Here is a 14,310-nt window from a genome sequence, read left to right on the forward strand (position 1 = left end):
ACAAGGGTGACATCCAGTGGTGAAAATGAATTTATTCTCCCATTGTCCCATTCCCTGAAAAATTACAAGTCCGTGGGAGAGCCCAGTCTACACACCTCCTTGCATTGGTTCAGCGGTGGTTTGTCCCAGGTAACTTATGCCACTCGAGGAAGATGCCTGCCCTGAACTGCACTCTTGGAAACTCAGCCGGGAGGTTTTGGTCTTTGTTGAACTTGGTCTTCACCTTCCCCGTGCTCTGCCTGCCTGCTGACCACCCTCTGTGGCTCTGTTCCCAGCCCTGGCGTCATTCCCAGGCGTGGGTCCAGAGCCCCTGGCCTCCAGCCTCACATCACCCACGTGTCACCCACTGTTGCCACTGAGAAAGGGTCAGTGCACTCTGTCACCTGGCTGGGTCTCCCAGGTTGCAGGCAAGACCCATGGGAAGGGGTGCTTCTGATTCTCACTGGCTCATATGCTCCCCCCCCCAGGTTCTGTGCCGTCTTCTATACCTGGGATGCTGCTGCTCCCCCAAATATGGAGGAAGTTGATGATCGGGGCATTGTTTCAGTTTGCTGGGGTAACAAACGAAGTACAAAGTACCACAGACTGTGGCTTAAAAAACAAAGATTCATTCTTTTCTCACGTTCCTGGAGGCTGGAAGTCCCAGATCAAGGTGTTATCAGCATGGCTTCTTCTGAGGCCTCTCTCCTCGGTTGTGGGTGGCCGCTTTCTCCCCATGTCTTCACCTGGTTGTCCCTCTGTCTGTGTACTAGTCTCCTTTTATAAAGACACTGATCATATTGCAGAAGTGGGGGAAGGGTAGTGATTACCAATTCAGTCTCCCTACCCGATATTGGTCTGTTCATATTTTCATGTCTTTAGTATTTAGTCTTGGTATGCTGTGTGTTTTCAGAAATGTATCCATTTTTGTCTAGCCTATCCAATTTGTTGGCATACAAATCTTCATAGTATTCTCTTATGATCCTTTTTATTTCTGTGGCATGGGTCACAAAGCTCTCTCATTTCTTGTTTTATTATTTGAATCCTTTCTCTTTTTTTTCTTAGTTAATCTAGCTAAGGATTTGTCAGTTTTGTTAATCTTTTCAAAAGACCAATTCTTAGTTTGATTTTTTAAATTGTTTTTCTGTTCTCTATTTCATTGATCTCTGCTCTAATCTTTTTTATTTCCTTTTTCCTGCTAGATTTGGGTTTAGTTTGTTTGTTCTTTGTTTTCTAGTTCCTTGAAGTATAAAGTTAGGCTTGAGTTTTTCTCTTTTTTTGGCTGCACTGCAGGGCTTGGGGGATCTTTGTTCCCTGACCAGGGATTGAACCCATGCCCTCAGCAGTGAAAGTACAGAGTCCTAATCATTGGACCATCAGGGAATTCCCTAAGGCTAGGTTGTTAAGTTGAGATAGTTCTTTTCTTGGCTGGCCCCTGGTCTGGTTGCCAGGCTCTGACTTGTGCAGGAGCTGCTTCAGGCTGCTGTTTTACAGGGCCTGGTCGTGAGGAGGCTGGTGTGGAATCCTAAGGGGCCCTGGGGCTTGTCCTGGCTGCCTGGTAGGTGGAGTGAGGGTCTCAAAGTCTCTGGGACTGCTGCCCATCCACTGGCAGGTAAGGTCAGGTCCCAGGGTTAGTGTAGGACTACTGGCAGGCACGGAGAAGGCAATGGCACTCCACTCCAGTACTCTTGCCTGGAAAATCCCATGGATGGAGGAGCCTGGTAGGCTGCAATCCATGGGGTCACTAAGAGTCGGAAACGACTGAGCGACTTCACTTGCACTTTTCCCTTTCATGCACTGGAGAAGGAAATGGCAACACACTCCAGTATTCTTGCCTGGAGAATCCCAGGGACAGCGGAGCCTGGTGGGCTGCCGTCTATGGGGTCGCACAGAGTCGGACACGACTGAAGCGACTTAGCAGCAGCAGCAGCGACTGGCAGGCAGAGCTTGTTCCTGGAGTCTGGCTGCAGGGTCCGGGGATCCCAAAGCTCTGTTCAGGTCATTTCGGGGAGTGGGGGAAGTGCAGTGGGTGTGAGTGGAGGGGTGGACGGGGACAACTACTCATACAGTCTGGTATGAGGTCTGGGGAAGCCCCAGTGGCTCAGCAGAAAAGAGCTCGCCTACAGTGCAGGAGATATAGTGGACTCAGATTCCATCTCTGGGCTGGGAAGATCCCCTGGAGGAAGGCATGGCAACCCACTCCAGCATTCTTGCCTGGAAAATTCCATGCACAGAGGAGCCAGGTAGGCTTCAGTCCATGGGGTCGCAAGGAGTCAGGCGGGCTGCAGTTCATGGGGTCACAAGGATTCGGACACGACTGAGCACTCCAGACATGGTCTGGAGTGTCCAGAAGTTTGCATTGCCCTCCTAGTGGCAGGGCTAGGCCCGACTGGTTCCAGAGTAGTGTCTGGCCTGTAATGAAGGGTTACAGCTTTCTGCTTATAGTGTCTGCTCCCTGGGGGTTCAGAAGTTAATTCGGGCTTCTCAGTGGGAGGGGGCACTGCAGGTGCAGGGGTGGGTGGAGCTGGGTCTCGGCCCTCAGGTGGGCTGGCCTTGCCTGGAGGCGTGTCCAAAGGCAGCTGTGGCTCTTTAGTGGTTAGGCAGCCTGTGGGCTGATGGGAAGGGCTGTGTCCCCGCCCAGCTAGTTGTTTGGCTTGTGGGTGTTGGCTGATGCCAGGTCTCGGGGCTAACGGGGCAAGATATCAGCCATCGCAGGGCCCCGTGGCTGAATGCTCCCCAATATGTGTCTGCGTTCCCATGGTGACCTGCAGCCACCCCTCGCTTCTCCAGGAGAGGCTCCGAGACCAGCAGGTAGGTCTGGCCCAAGCTTCTATCAAATCACTGCTTTTGCACTTGGACTCAAGTGTGTGGAAGATTTGGTATGCCCTTTCTGAGTGAAGACTCTGTTTCCCCTAGTTCTGTGGGGCTCGTCTTCCCGGTGCAGGGCCCCCCACCCCTCTGCCCTCGGCTGGGGAGCCTGAAGTGGGGCTTGGAACTGTCATGTCTGCGGGAGAACCTCTGTGATACTATTCTCCTGTTTGTGGGTCTCCCAACCAGGGAGGATGGCATTTGATTATATCTCGAGTCTAGCCCTCCTTTTCGTCTCCTTGTGTTTCCTTCTTTGTCTTTAATTGTAGAAGGTCGTGTCTGGTAGGTTCCACTCTTTCTCACAGATGGTTGTCCCGAGGTAGTTGTGATTTTGGTGTGCTTGTGAGAGGAGGTGAGCTCAGGGTCGTCCTGCCGCCATTTTGACTATTCCCCTAGTCCTTTTTTTGATGTAAACATTTACAACTCTAAGTTTCCCTCTTAGCCCTGCTTTTTCATAGTTTCAAGTTATTTTGGTTCTGATTAAAGGAATAATATAAAGATATAAAGTTATCTGTAAGATCCAACGCCTACAGTTTGTATTACTGAAAGCCAGTGTTTCATAACGTTGGCTGTCTCATAACATTTTCTCTTCACAAGAATCACCTGAGGCTTTCCTAACACGTAGACATAGACCTCGCCCCAGGTTTTCTGAATTAAAATCTCTCTAGTACTTAATGACAACAATCAGCATTATTAACAACCTCCCCAGGAGAATTGGACTCATGCTGTGATTGCGTGCTCAGTCCTGTCAGACTCTTTGGGACCTCATGGACTGTAGCCCACCAGGCTTCTCTGTCCGCGGGATTTCTCAGGCAAGAATACTGGAGTGGGTTGCCATTCCTACTCTAGGGGATCTTCCAGACCCAGGGTTTGAACTCGTGTGTGTCTCTTACATCTCCTGCCTTGGTAGGCAGATTCTTTACCAGTGCACCACCTGGGAAGGCTCATGCTAAAAATTGAGCAACTCTTTTTCACTCTGTGCTGTCTCCTTCTAATAGTTAGCATAGTGTTTGCACAGAGTAGAGACCCAGAAGCTTTGTAGACATGAGTGAACAAAAGTATGAGCCAGCAGGGCATTTATCTGGAAAGGAACCCCAGACCTTTCTGATTCCAAATCCAATGCAGTTTCTCTAATCCCTATTGGATAACACCCTCAGGATCCCTTCTGAAGTCAGGAAGACATTAAACCATTGTCAGAAATGGCCCTCGGCTGGTTTTTTTTTTTTTTGGTTTTGGTTGTTTTTTACTTTTGGTTTAATTTTTATTTTATATTAGATATAGTTGATTTACAATGTTTTAGTTTCAGGTGTACAGCAAAGTGATTCAGTTATACATACATATATATATGTATATATGTATATATATCTCTCCATTCTTTTCCAGGTTTTTTCCCCATACAGGTTATTACAGAATGTTGAGTAGAGTTTCCTGTGCTATATACACCAGAACTCATTGACTATTTATATATAGTAGTGTATATATGTTAATTCCTAATTCATTGCTTCCCACACCTTTCTCCTTTGATAACCATAAGTTTGTTTTTGAAGTCTGTGAGTCTATTTCTGTTTTATAAAAGACTTCATTTGTATCATTTTTAAAGATTCCACATATAAGTGGATATAAGTGATACCGTATATTTGTCCTTCTTTCTTCACTTAATATGATAATCTCTAGGTCCACCTAAGTCCTGCAAAAGGCATTATTTCCTTTTTTATGGCTGAGTAGTATTCCATAGTATGTATGTACATCTTCTTTATCCATTCCTCTGTCAATGACATTTAGCTGGCTTCCATGTTTTGGCTATTGTCAATAGTGCTACAATGGGCCCTCTGCTGTTGATTCTGAAGGCTGTCTTTCAAGCTGTCACAACTCAGACCTCATGTCTGTGGGGCTTACTGTCCAGCCTGCCCATGAAGCAGGTAACTTGTCTGAAGCTTAGAGCAGTGGTTAAACTCAGATTCCCCCCCAACTGTCACCAGGGATAATTTATTCCCAATAGACTCTTTCATAAAGGATCCTCCCCCTCAAAAAGCCTTAGTCCTAAGGGGGAAAAAGAAACTTTGAGATTACTTTCTGATAAAGGTACACTATAACCTTGATGTTTGTTGTACTATTTTATAAGGACTGATAATGCTACCCAACTGATGGTGCTCATCCAACTGATGGTGAATTTGATTCCATCTTGAATTCCACTACTGTGGACTCTGGGGAAAACTGCTAACCTCTCTTAATGGAAGAGGACAAAGAAAGGCCATCTCTGGACTTGTAAGGTCATGCACAGCTCGGGGAGCATGGAATTTATTGAGTTTGCTGCCAGCTCAAGCCATTTTCTCAAAATGACTTTCTCTGGGGAGAGATATTATGCTAATATTGTTACAAGCTCAGAGGTTAGGTTATAAAATGATATTTGCCTGTTTTGTCAGCTTTATGTTTTAACAGTTGTTTAAAATGTGGAAAAATCAAGGGAAAAAAAGCCCCACACCAAGTAAAAAGACTAAAGAAAGAATGGAGGGGAAGTGGAGAATAAGCATAGAAAAAGAGAGCAAATAGATAAAAGAACTTGCTATTCTGAAAAGGGGAAGAAAATTTAGGTCTTGTCTTCCTCCCTTTCATTTGAAGGGAGTGTGGCATAAGTTTTTCACTTTCTTGACCCTCCCTTACCCACCCAGACTGTCCATGACCCTGTTCTTTCTTTCCTCTTCAATTCCTCTTAGGTTTGGAAGGATAGTCTTAGAAAGTTTTCAATTGCTTGAGCATGGCACTGAGGCTGTGCATAGACTACTCTGAGTCAGATGCTGTTTAACAGAGGATACAACTGCAGAAAGGAATCAATTTTTGCATCTTGTACATTTTAACAGCCCACACTGGCTGCCCTCCTTCCTCTCTCTTCATCTCCTGGAAACCCTTCAGCTGAATCCTGGACGCTCATTCTCTTAGGAAGACAGCTGCATGTAATCCCTTGCCATTTAGGGGATGGAGATTCTGCTTTGCATGGGTAGAGCAAGACGTCTGGGCTCCAATCTGCCTTATTATCTCTCCTACTCCAACAAGAGAGGACCATGAAATATTGAAAAGGAGGGTTCCCATTGGGCCCTAGGTTTCCAGTCCCACCACGTCTTCCCCACTACACACACCAGAAGCAAAAGTATAGGATATCCTCCTACCATTAAGAAATTTATTAAATTATAAGGTACATCACTTTTCTGCTCAATGTTTTGTACTTGTGAAAAAAGGGGGAGGGAAGAACAAAAGGGGAGCTTAGTGGTAAAGAATCCACCTGCCAATGCAGAAGGCGCTTAGATCCCTGGGTCAGAAAGATCCCGTGGAGAAGGAAATGGCAACCCACCCCAGTATTCTTGCCTGGAACATCCCATGGACAGAGGAGCCTGGTGGGTTACAGTCCATGGGGTCGCAAAGAGTCAGACATGACTGAGCATGCATACACAAAGAACAAAAGAATTAATTTGATGTACAATTCTGTGAACAAATATTATGTTGTTTACATCTCTAGCAAAGTCAACTATAAACATCCAGGGAAAGTGGCTGTGCCGTCTTTTCCTATACCCACATCTCTCTCCCCCTTCTCCCTCCCCTCTGCTTACCTTGATACTCTTCTGCAAGAGGCTACCTGCCAAATGAAGGCCAGGCCATAGTTTTGAAGTCTAAATGTTGCTTCTGCTTTGTATTAAAAATACTAGTTATTAAAACTGAGTATAACTTGATGTAGTCCCACTTGTTTATTGCTGCTTTTGTTCGCCTGGCTTTTGGTGTCAAATCCAAAGTGTCACTGCCACACCAGTATCAAGAAGCTTATCCCTTGTGTTTCTTCCAGAAGTTTTACAGTTTCCAGTTTTACATTCTATAATCCATTTTGAGTTGATATTTGTGTGTAGTATAAGACAAGGTTCTAGTTTCATTCTTTTGTATGTGACTTTCCAGTTTCCCCAATACCATTTATTGAAGAGACTATCTTTCCCCATTGTGTGTTCTTGGTGCATCTATCATAAATTAATTGACCACATATGTATTCATGGGTATATTTCTGAGCTCTCTATTCTGTCCCATTGATCAGTGTGTCTGTTTTGACACCATACTGTTTTGATTATTACAGCTTTGTCATGTAGTTTGAAATCAGAACATGTAAAGACTCCAGCTTTTCTTATTTCTCTCAAGATTCCTTTGGCTATTCAGGGTCTTTTGTGATTTCACACAAATTTTAGGATTGTATTTTCTATTTTTGGAAAAGAATGCCATTGGAATTTTGATATGGATTGCATTGATTCTGTACATCATTTTAGATAGTAAGGACATTTGAGTAATATTCCTGGCCTTTTTCTCCATAGGAGGCAAAACAGCCTAGTACAGAGTTTCCAGACCTTCCCTATCTCCTCTTGTATGGGATCCGCTTACCTGCATGTCTTTTCTCACCTGCTCTCTGCCTTGTTGTAAAGGGCCTGCCTGCCCCTGTATGGGGATCTCTGTGAGTGTGAGAAGTTGGGTCAGTATCAGGATGAATGAGCATGTCTTACTCAGGATTAAAATTAGCAAGACCACTTGACAAAAAATCTGATTCATTTCACTCCAGTCTTGTCTGTCATAAGGGTAACATTTTGATATCCATCTGCCTGGGTTTTTTGACCATCTCTCAGGTGGAGAAAATAGGCTGTTACTTACTCCCTAAAATCTCAAAATTATCAATGCTAATGAGGCATTACCATGAGGAGCAATTGAACTGTTTTTCTCCATTATAGTTTATTATAAGATATTGATATAGTTCCCTGTGCTATACAGTAGGACCTTGTTGTTTACCTATTTTATATATAGCAGTTTGTATCTGCTAATCCCAAACTCCAAGTTTATTCCTCCTCCATACATTTCCCCTTTGGTAACCATAAGTTTTCTATATCTGTGAGTCTGTTTCTGTTTTGTAAATAAGTTCATTTGTATCATAGTTTAGACTCCATGCATAAGTGATATCAAATGATATTTGTCTTTCTCTGTCTGACTTCACTTAGTATGATAACTCTAGCTCTATCCATGTTGCTGCAAATAGCATTATTTCCTTTTTATGGCTGAGTAATATTCCATTGTATGTGTGTGTGTATGTATATATGTATACACATACCATATCTTCTTTATACATTAATCTATTGATGGACATTTAGGTGGCTTTAATGCCTTGGCTATTGTAAATAGTGCTGCTATGAACACTGGGGTACATGTATCTTTTCAAAGTAGAATTTTCTCTGGATAAAAGGTCAGTTTTCATTCCAATCCCCAAGAAAGGCAATGCCAAAGAATGAGAATTACATTCCCACCAACAGTGTAGTGGGATTTTCTTTTCTCACACCCTCTCCAGCATTTATTATTTGTAGACTTCTTGATAATGGCCATTCTGACTGGTGAGGAGTGATACTTTGTTGTAGTTTTGATTTGCATTTCTCTAATAATTAGCAGTGTTGAGCAGCTTTTAATGTGTTATTGACCACCTATATGTCTTCTTTAGAGAAATGACTATTTATATCTTCTGCTTATTTTTTGACTGGGTTGTTTGTTTTTCTGTTATTGAATTGAATGAGCTGTTTGTATATTTTGGAAATTAAGCCCTTGTTGGTTGTATCATTTGCAAATATGTCCTCCTAGTCCATACATTTTGTTTTTTGTTTATGGCTTCCTTTGCAGTGCAAAAGCTTATAAGTTTGATTAGATCCTAATTATTTATTTTTGTTTTTATTTCTGTTGCCTTATGAGGCTGACCTAAGAAAATATTTTGCCTATGTTCTCTTCTAGAAATTTTATGTTAAGTGTCTAATATTTAAGTCTTTAAGTCATTTTGAGTTTATGAGGGAGTGTTCTAACTTCATTTACATGTGGCTGTCCAGCCTTCCCAATACCACTTGCTGAAGGGACAGTCTTCTCCATTGTTTATTTTTGCTTCTCTTGTTTAAGATTGATTATAGGCATGTGGGTTTATTTCTGTGAGCCAAGAATATTGATAGTAGACAAAATCAAGATTAAAAGGAACAAGATGCTCCATGTGAATCACTTGGGAATTTGCCTACAGTGCACCTTCCCCAAAACATGTTGGTTCCATATATGGGAAAGTGGTTATAATATTGCTAATTTGGATGGAATAAAACAGCTTACTATCATCTGTCCAGAAACTGCCACAATTCAAATGGTCCATGCTTCAGATGGGAACGATGCCCTCCAGGGTTTGTAGTACCCAATCTGTCCTATAGTCAGTGAGTCAATGCTGGTGTCCAACACCACATTAGGGGGAAGGTGGACACCCATACACCAGATTCCTTCTTCCCTCATTCAGTAGAAACATCCCTCATGTAAATCAGTCCCTCAAAGGCCAACTCTCAAATTGGCCATGTGCGACTCATTTTGGACTCTTGGAACCATACTTGTTATACATAAATGAAGATGTCCAAGTTCTTCATGGACAAGCCTCTAGCATTACCCGATTTTAGGTCTCTGGAGCTAGACCTTTCTCAGATCTACCAAGCACCTGGGCCTGAAGCTCGCTGTTGCTAAATGCTGGTCACCCAACCCCAAAACAATTCACTGATGCTCATGTGGCCCAGCATCTTTGTACAATTGCCACTCCAATACTCACCATCTGTACAACAGCCTAGCATAGTGGGTGCTCAAAAAGCTTTTTAATGAATGAATAAATTAACACATTCCTCTTCTGTGTACACAGTGCAACTTCTTCCTTGTGTCAAATTTGTCTAAAATGTATTAATTTTTTTTTAATTGAAAACATTTTACTTCTTCTGAAAAAGATGAAAGCTGCATAATTTAGAAGTCTAATCACCAACGAAAGATTCATCTTAGACTGTGTATATAATTCCACAAGTCAGATAATGGATAAACTATTTCAACAGATTTGTTGTTGTTATGAGGAGGAGAGTACTATAAGCTAGGATTAATAATAGACACCAAATCAGTCACTGGTTGATTCTGCCAACTTCTTCAGTGGATGTTGCAAGGCATAGTATAACACATCATTACTTTAAAAAAATAATTGGGATATAATTGCTTTGCAGTATTGTGTTTCTGCTGTACAATGAAGTGACTCAGCTATGTGTATACATATATCCTCTGCTTCTTGGACCTCCCTCCCACCCTCCTTCCAAATGTATTCATTCTTATTTTAACCTTTGTGACTTTTTCTATACCCACATTCTGCCCATACTAGTATATTTTTTATATTCTTTAAATTGAATCACCTTTTTTTTTAAATGTTTGAGGAGTAAAAATCCTACTTTAAGGGGTACTTTAAATTCTAAATAGGGGCTTCCCTGATAGCTCAGTTGGTAAAGAATCCTCCTGCAATACAGGAGACCCCGGTTTGATTCCTGGGTCAGGAAGATCCCCTGGAGAAGGGATAGGCTACCCACTCCAGTATTCTTGGGCTTCCCTTGTGGCTCAGCTGGTAAAGAATCCGCCTGCAATGTGGGAGACCTGTGTTCAATCCCTGGGTTGGGAAGATCCCCTGGAGAAGGGAAAGACTACCCAGTCCAGGATTCTAGCCTGGAGAATTTCAAGGACTGCATAGTCCATGGGGTCACAAAGAGTCGGATACAACGGAGCGACTTTCACTTTCATATTCTAAATGATAAACAGCATCTCAGTATCTTCGTATTGCAGTAAACTGTTCCAACCTCACACGACCAAAAAACACATCGGGTACTAACACTGTGAAGGTATCACACGTCAGAGAACACTGACCTAGGTTCTGGAGTCCACCATGTCTTGAATTGGGACCCAACAAGCTCCCTGGTGCCAAGTGAATAATGCATCTGAACCCTACCTGCAGGCCTCATCAAAGGTGGTTCAGATTATGACACGTGTCAGTAACAGGACAGGGAGAGCCAGTGTTTAGAAGAACCAGGAGAGGTAGGCCACAGGCTCCCAGGCTGTCAACCCTTGTCAAAAGGAGACAGAGCCAGGCCCGACAGCCCAAATAAATGAATCAGAATAATTATTCAGAGTCATTTGTCTGAAGGAGAAGCAGAAAGAGACTTTTTTTTCTTTTGCAAGAAGTGCTTAGGTGATTGTGGAGCCTGCTGGGCAGACAAGCTCCTGCAGGAGAGCTGGCTGGAAACCCAGACAGTTCCATCCTCCACACTCCCCAACGAAGTCCCCTCTGTGTTGGTTGTCAGGGCTCTCAAAGGCTCATTGAGAAAGCTTCTGCTCAGCATCCGACAGAAGACACCGCTTTCCTACGTCTGCTTGGCTGTAGATGGAGGGAACAGGTGTTGCTGGGTGGTGTCAGGGACCAGCCAGGTCAGGCAGCCGAGACTGACTTGCTGAGCAAAGCCTTGGAGGATGCTCTGAGCCCAGGCGCAGGGCTGGAGGAGCTGCCAACCTCTTGGTCTGAATGCTGGGGTGCCTTTGGAGTACCTTAGTTCATGAAGGTTAAAAAAAAAATAAGGGGAAGAAAATGATCAACGTTTGAACTTCCATAATGTGCTAGGCACCATGCTGGCTGCTTTAAAGATAAGTGCTGTATGTCTTTTACCAAATTTTAGAGTAAGTCTTTCACTTCTAAATAACTAATATCAGCATTCATCCTGCAGCTTGCTGGAAGCACAGGGCATCTCCCAGGCGTTTCCGAGACTTCCCAGACTGCTTTATGTTCCAAACATCCATTTGTTGCTTGTCACCACTCCCTCTAGGCTGCTTTATGAACTTAAGTCTGTTCGCATTGGCTGCCTCAAAATCATGTTTCCATGCTGTCACCAGCCTTGCGGAGGCCACTTTGCACGTTGCCACATACTGCTCACCACCACACTGCAGGCAGGACCCTCTTTGAAGTCCCAACACACAGCTAATTCATGCTGGATGCTTCTGACCAGAGTTTAAGAATAAAACCAGGACACTGGACAGCACCTGGACATCCATAGTCACGGCTTCTAGGACACATCAGCCCTTTCCTTCTCACGAAGCTCCTCTTGTCACTGTGACCCAGAGCTGTTGACCTCAGGCTCATCCATCTCTCCAAACAAGAATTCTTTCTAAGTCTTAACATTGCCATTCCAGCCCCCTTCTCTTTCCCCTCTTTCTCAGAGCCTCACAAGAGGAAAATTGAAATAAGTAGAAACAATTCACTTAAGCTATACCACCCATAATGAAGATAGCACTGTAATTATTAAACAAAAAAATTGACCATTCAATTCAAGTGTATGCACTTGAAACTTAGCATTTGCCTTTAGTTCTGAGTGACTAAGTTATAAATAAATGTAGGTAGTTTTTTTTGGCCATGTGGGGTCTTAGTGCCCCTGCCCCCATCCCCCCCTGCACCATGGCTTGAACCTGTGCCTCCTGCAGTGGGAGCACAGACTCTTAACCACCGGACCACCAGGGGAGTCCCTGTAGGTATGTTTTTAGAAGACCTGCAGAACACCGCCTGAGTGCCGGGTGCTGCTGTCCAAATATATAGCTCATGATACTTATAACAATCATATGAGGTAACATCTACTTTGATAGATGAGAGCACTGAGGCACAGAAAGCCTGGGTAATTTGCCTGATGTCACACAGCCAGCAAGTAGCGAGCAGGATTTAACCCAAGTCATTTGGCTGAGTAGCAGTGCTCTTAACTACTGGACTAGGCTTCCCTGCAATGGTCCCCCTCTGCTCAGAGAGAGACCTAGTCCCAAAGACAATGCTAAGCTTACGTGGTGGGGCCTTAGAAAAGAAATGCTGTCAGTTGTGTCCCCGCTTTCTGCCATCAAATTTGCAGAAATATTGTTGACTAGATACTGGAGCCCCTCCCCCAATCGCATTATCTAAGTTTTTCTTTATGACAACCCTGCTACTTATATGTTCTCTCCATTTCACCTCTGGGAAAAAAGGAGGCGAGTAAGTAGTAGAGCTTGAATTTGACCCTACACCTGTCTGGATTTAAAAAAAAACATGCTCATTGCATGATACAGAGCACTGTATCTACATGGTGCTACCAAAGATAATTTTTTAATTTGCTTCATTTAAACCTTTTCTCTACAGTTATAAGGCTTGCAGAGTTTAGAAGGAGAAAAGCTAGATTTCAAAGAAAAGCTGCCTGTAATCATCAGTTGCATAAGCAATGTGCTTGGGGCCATGGTGGAAGGAAAGAGCAATTTGCCACGGTTCTAATTGGAATGTAAACCTCTGGGCTGGATGCATTTCTGCATAGCTTCCTTGACACGCTTCATACCTCCTGGTTCTCTTGCCCATCAGTCTTCCATTTGCTCACATTCAGGGAGGATCTCATTCAAATACATTCTTCTCCAAATACAATGATGATGATAGTAATAATAGTAATAATAGTAATGTCAGCATATTCCTGTTCATCCAATGGGTGTCTATGTAGGTACTCATTAGAGGCACTCATCTATCAGAATGGCCAGATTGGAATACTAGTGCAGTTGCATACATGCTCAGTGGTGTCTGACACTTTGCGACCTTTGAGACCCCATGGACTGTAGCCTGCCAGGCTACTCTGTCCATGGGAGTTCCCAGGCAAGAATACTAGAGTGGGTTCCCATGCCCTCCTCCAGGGGATCTTCCCTACTCAGGGATCAAACTCATGTCTCCTGCACTGCAGGCAGATCCTTTACTGCAGAGCCATGGGGGAAGCCCTTGAATACTGGACCCACCACCTACTAGCTGTGTGACCATCAGCAAGTTATTTAGCCTCTCTGTACCTCAGTTCTTTGTGGTAAAGATAAAATGAAATTGTATGTGTGGAGTATGTAGAGCAGTGCCTGGCACAAAAGTAGGAGCTCGGTAAATGTTAGTTGTTATTTTTTATCATTTGCCAACTGTAATGATAGATACCCGTGATACAAGATAAAAGAAATATGTAGTATGACTGGAGCTCAAATTAAATCATTATAAATGAGATGGAAGTGCATCCTTACCTTGACTGCCTCACTGTGAAGCAAACATTATATGGGAGTAAATACCCAGCACAATTGTTCTGTTCCTTAACTGGTTGCCTCAAAATCAGAGGGATGCTACAGAAGCAGCTTGGAAGATAACCTTGTGTATGTTTTGAATGTTGGCTCTGTCTGAAAACTAAACATCTGTGATACCGAGTGAGGGCAACTTCTGACAGTATGTCAGACCTAATGTTGCAGGAATTGTTAGCGCTACAAATACTCACTAAGTTAAAACCAGAAAAAGTTTAATACAGAGCCTGTAAAATATGTACTGTTTTGGAAATTTTCCTGGTGGTCCAGTGGTTAAGATCACTTGCTTCCACTTCAGGGGGCACGGGTGCAATCCCTGGTCAGAGAACTAGGTTCCCACATGCCGGGAGGTGTGGCCAAATAAATAAATTCAGTTAAACATTTTTTTAAATACACCTTTTTCCAAATATTGTATATTAATGCATTAATTAATTAATGCATTAATGGAATCTAGAAAAATGGTACTGATGAACCTGTTTGCAGGGCAGGAATAGA

At 43.4% G+C, this 14,310-nt stretch overlaps 1 long non-coding RNA gene across 1 annotated transcript in view; it reads left to right on the top strand.

Annotated features, from left to right (window-relative positions):
* Positions 1 to 2,570: 2,570 nt before the first annotated feature.
* Positions 2,571 to 14,310, top strand: part of LOC145545947 (uncharacterized) — a 59,054-nt gene continuing 47,314 nt past the window's right edge. Inside the window, exon 1 of the long non-coding RNA XR_014082357.1 lies at positions 2,571 to 2,790. This is a non-coding gene — a long non-coding RNA (uncharacterized LOC145545947). The remainder of the gene's footprint in view (positions 2,791 to 14,310) is intronic.

The sequence above is a fragment of the Giraffa tippelskirchi genome, chromosome 4, assembly GCF_054371585.1.
Source record: "Giraffa tippelskirchi isolate mGirTip1 chromosome 4, T2T-mGirTip1v1.2.pri, whole genome shotgun sequence".
NCBI classification, from domain to species: domain Eukaryota; kingdom Metazoa; phylum Chordata; class Mammalia; order Artiodactyla; family Giraffidae; genus Giraffa; species Giraffa tippelskirchi.